Genomic DNA, 5730 nt, shown 5'->3' with positions numbered 1-5730 from the left:
AATGACAAAAATGACAAAAATGACAAAAATGACAAAAATGACAAAAATGACAAAAATGACAAAAATGACAAAAATGACAAAAATGACAAAAATGACAAAAATGACAAAAATGACAAAAATGACAAAAATGACAAAAATGACAAAAATGACAAAAATGACAAAAATGACAAAAATGACAAAAATGACAAAAATGACAAAAATGACAAAAATGACAAAAATGACAAAAATGACAAAAATGACAAAAATGACAAAAATGACAAAAATGACAAAAATGACAAAAATGACAAAAATGACAAAAATGACAAAAATGACAAAAATGACAAAAATGACAAAAATGACAAAAATGACAAAAATGACAAAAATGACAAAAATGACAAAAATGACAAAAATGACAAAAATGACAAAAATGACAAAAATGACAAAAATGACAAAAATGACAAAAATGACAAAAATGACAAAAATGACAAAAATGACAAAAATGACAAAAATGACAAAAATGACAAAAATGACAAAAATGACAAAAATGACAAAAATGACAAAAATGACAAAAATGACAAAAATGACAAAAATGACAAAAATGACAAAAATGACAAAAATGACAAAAATGACAAAAATGACAAAAATGACAAAAATGACAAAAATGACAGAAATGACAAAAATGACAAAAATGACAAAAATGACAAAAATGTCAAAAATGACAAAAATGACAAAAATGACAAAAATGACAAAAATGACAAAAATGACAAAAATGACAAAAATGACAAAAATGACAAAAATGAAAAAAATGAAAAAATTGACAAAAATGACAAAAATGACAAAAATGACAAAAATGACAAAAATGACAAAAATGACAAAAATGACAAAAATGACAAAAATGACAAAAATGACAAAAATGACAAAAATGACAAAAATGACAAAAATGACAAAAATGACAAAAATGACAAAAATGACAAAAATGACAAAAATGACAAAAATGACAAAAATGACAAAAATGACAAAAATGACAAAAATGACAAAAATGACAAAAATGACAAAAATGACAAAAATGACAAAAATGACAAAAATGACAAAAATGACAAAAATGACAAAAATGACAAAAATGACAAAAATGACAAAAATGACAAAAATGACAAAAATGACAAAAATGACAAAAATGACAAAAATGACAAAAATGACAAAAATGACAAAAATGACAAAAATGACAAAAATGACAAAAATGACAAAAATGACAAAAATGACAAAAATGACAAAAATGACAAAAATGACAAAAATGACAAAAATGACAAAAATGACAAAAATGACAAAAATGACAAAAATGACAAAAATGACAAAAATGACAAAAATGACAAAAATGACAAAAATGACAAAAATGACAAAAATGACAAAAATGACAAAAATGACAAAAATGACAAAAATGACAAAAATGACAAAAATGACAAAAATGACAAAAATGACAAAAATGACAAAAATGACAAAAATGACAAAAATGACAAAAATGACAAAAATGACAAAAATGACAAAAATGACAAAAATGACAAAAATGACAAAAATGACAAAAATGACAAAAATGACAAAAATGACAAAAATGACAAAAATGACAAAAATGACAAAAATGACAAAAATGACAAAAATGACAAAAATGACAAAAATGACAAAAATGACAAAAATGACAAAAATGACAAAAATGACAAAAATGACAAAAATGACAAAAATGACAAAAATGACAAAAATGACAAAAATGACAAAAATGACAAAAATGACAAAAATGACAAAAATGACAAAAATGACAAAAATGACAAAAATGACAAAAATGACAAAAATGACAAAAATGACAAAAATGACAAAAATGACAAAAATGACAAAAATGACAAAAATGACAAAAATGACAAAAATGACAAAAATGACAAAAATGACAAAAATGACAAAAATGACAAAAATGACAAAAATGACAAAAATGACAAAAATGACAAAAATGACAAAAATGACAAAAATGACAAAAATGACAAAAATGACAAAAATGACAAAAATGACAAAAATGACAAAAATGACAAAAATGACAAAAATGACAAAAATGACAAAAATGACAAAAATGACAAAAATGACAAAAATGACAAAAATGACAAAAATGACAAAAATGACAAAAATGACAAAAATGACAAAAATGACAAAAATGACAAAAATGACAAAAATGACAAAAATGACAAAAATGACAAAAATGACAAAAATGACAAAAATGACAAAAATGACAAAAATGACAAAAATGACAAAAATGACAAAAATGACAAAAATGACAAAAATGACAAAAATGACAAAAATGACAAAAATGACAAAAATGACAAAAATGACAAAAATGACAAAAATGACAAAAATGACAAAAATGACAAAAATGACAAAAATGACAAAAATGACAAAAATGACAAAAATGACAAAAATGACAAAAATGACAAAAATGACAAAAATGACAAAAATGACAAAAATGACAAAAATGACAAAAATGACAAAAATGACAAAAATGACAAAAATGACAAAAATGACAAAAATGACAAAAATGATAAAAATGACAAAAATGTTAAAATTGTCAAAAATGTTAAAAATGTTTAATTGTTAAAATTTTAAAAAAAGACAAAAATTTGAAATTGTCAAAATTGTCAAAATTGTCAAAATTGTCAAAATTGTCGAAATTGTCAAAATTGTCAAAATTGTCAAAATTGTCAAAATTGTCAAAATTGTCAAAATTGTCAAAATTGTCAAAATTGTCAAAATTGTCAAAATTGTCAAAAGTGTCAAAATTGTCAAAATTGTCAAAATTGTCAAAATTGTCAAAATTGTCAAAATTGTCAAAATTGTCAAAATTGTCAAAATTGTCAAAATTGTCAAAATTGTCAAAATTGTCAAAATTGTCAAAATTGTCAAAATTGTCAAAATTGTCAAAATTGTCAAAATTGTCAAAATTGTCAAAATTGTCAAAATTGTCAAAATTGTCAAAATTGTCAAAATTGTCAAAATTGTCAAAATTGTCAAAATTGTCAAAATTGTCAAAATTGTCAAAATTGTCAAAATTGTCAAAATTGTCAAAATTGTCAAAATTGTCAAAATTGTCAAAATTGTCAAAATTGTCAAAATTGTCAAAATTGTCAAAATTGTCAAAATTGTCAAAATTGTCAAAATTGTCAAAATTGTCAAAATTGTCAAAATTGTCAAAATTGTCAAAATTGTCAAAATTGTCAAAATTGTCAAAATTGTCAAAATTGTCAAAATTGTCAAAATTGTCAAAATTGTCAAAATTGTCAAAATTGTCAAAATTGTCAAAATTGTCAAAATTGTCAAAATTGTCAAAATTGTCAAAATTGTCAAAATTGTCAAAATTGTCAAAATTGTCAAAATTGTCAAAATTGTCAAAATTGTCAAAATTGTCAAAATTGTCAAAATTGTCAAAATTGTCAAAATTGTCAAAATTGTCAAAATTGTCAAAATTGTCAAAATTGTCAAAATTGTCAAAATTGTCAAAATTGTCAAAATTGTCAAAATTGTCAAAATTGTCAAAATTGTCAAAATTGTCAAAATTGTCAAAATTGTCAAAATTGTCAAAATTGTCAAAATTGTCAAAATTGTCAAAATTGTCAAAATTGTCAAAATTGTCAAAATTGTCAAAATTGTCAAAATTGTCAAAATTGTCAAAATTGTCAAAATTTCAAAAATTGTCAAAATTGTCAAAGTTGTCTGAATTGTCAAAATTGTCAAAATTGTCAAAATTGTCAAAATTGTCAAAATTGTCAAAATTGTCAAAATTGTCAAAATTGTCAAAATTGTCAAAATTGTCAAAATTGTCAAAATTGTCAAAATTGTCAAAATTGTCAAAATTGTCAAAATTGTCAAAATTGTCAAAATTGTCAAAATTGTCAAAATCGTTAAAATTGTCAAAATTGTCAAAATTGTCAAAATTGTCAAAATTGTCAAAATTGTCAAAATTGTCAAAATTGTCAAAATTGTCAAAATTGTCAAAATTGTCAAAATTGTCAAAATTGTCAAAATTGTCAAAATTGTCAAAATTGTCAAAATTGTCAAAATTGTCGAAATTGTCAAAATTGTCAAAATTGTCAAAATTGTCAAAATTGTCAAAATTGTCAAAATTGTCAAAATTATCAAAATTGTCAAAATTGTCAAAATTGTCAAAATTGTCAAAATTGTCAAAATTGTCAAAATTGTCAAAATTGTCAAAATTGTCAAAATTGTCAAAATTGTCAAAATTGTCAAAATTGTCAAAATTGTCAAAATTGTCAAAATTGTCAAAATTGTCAAAATTGTCAAAATTGTCAAAATTGTCAAAATTGTCAAAATTGTCAAAATTGTCAAAATTGTCAAAATTGTCAAAATTGTCAAAATTGTCAAAATTGTCAAAATTGTCAAAATTGTCAAAATTGTCAAAATTGTCAAAATTGTCAAAATTGTCAAAATTGTCAAAATTGTCAAAATTGTCAAAATTGTCAAAATTGTCAAAATTGTCAAATTGTCAAAATTGTCAAATTCTCAAAATTCTCAAAATTCTCAAAATTTTCAAAATTGTCAAAATTGTCAAAATTGTCAAAATTGTCAAAATTGTCAAAATTGTCAAAATTGTCAAAATTGTCAAAATTGTCAAAATTGTCAAAATTGTCAAAATTGTCAAAATTGTCAAAATTGTCAAAATTGTCAAAATTGTCAAAATTGTCAAAATTGTCAAAATTGTCAAAATTGTCAAAATTGTCAAAATTGTCAAAATTGTCAAAATTGTCAAAATTGTCAAAATTGTCAAAATTGTCAAAATTGTCAAAATTGTCAAAATTGTCAAAATTGTCAAAATTGTCAAAATTGTCAAAATTGTCAAAATTGTCAAAATTGTCAAAATTGTCAAAATTGTCAAAATTGTCAAAATTGTCAAAATTGTCAAAATTGTCAAAATTGTCAAAATTGTCAAAATTGTCAAAATTGTCAAAATTGTCAAAATTGTCAAAATTGTCAAAATTGTCAAAATTGTCAAAATTGTCAAAATTGTCAAAATTGTCAAAATTGTCAAAATTGTCAAAATTGTCAAAATTGTCAAAATTGTCAAAATTGTCAAAATTGTCAAAATTGTCAAAATTGTCAAAATCGTCAAAATTGTCAAAATTGTCAAAATTTTCAAAATTGTCAAAATTGTCAAAATTTTCAAAATTGTCAAATCGTCAAAATTTTCAATTTTCTTTTAATTTTTCAAATTTTCCAAGTTTTTAAAAATTCTAACATTTTGAAAAATTTATGAATGGTAAAAAATGTTAGAATTGTCATTATGGTAAACATTTTGAAAAATGTCAAAATTTGCTAATTTTTTTTGTTTCGTCTTTTGGCTATTTGATTTTTTTCCTACTCATAGATGGAATTTATGAGCTTCCATTTTGAAAGATATCAGATTTCGGGTCATTAAATCATAAGTCGTCGCCTCGAGAGCAGCTCGTGAGTTCATCTCCAAAGTCAATTGACGATACTTACCTATAGATTCGATTTTGGTCCGCGCACTGCCATTAAACACACATGATTCTATCAAATTTATGTCGACCGATATATTTTCGGGAACCCTCGGCGTTTTCCAAAGGGTGAGAAATGTTCGATATTTTTCCCAAAGGAGCGACCGCATCGGAAAAAAAAGTATACACGCAAACAAAAATTATTCATCCCAAACACCGACATTATTGGGACACAATTCAGAGATGCGGG

Source organism: Uranotaenia lowii, chromosome 2, assembly GCF_029784155.1.
Source record: "Uranotaenia lowii strain MFRU-FL chromosome 2, ASM2978415v1, whole genome shotgun sequence".
NCBI classification, from domain to species: domain Eukaryota; kingdom Metazoa; phylum Arthropoda; class Insecta; order Diptera; family Culicidae; genus Uranotaenia; species Uranotaenia lowii.
Note: the sequence above shows the minus strand (reverse complement) of the source record.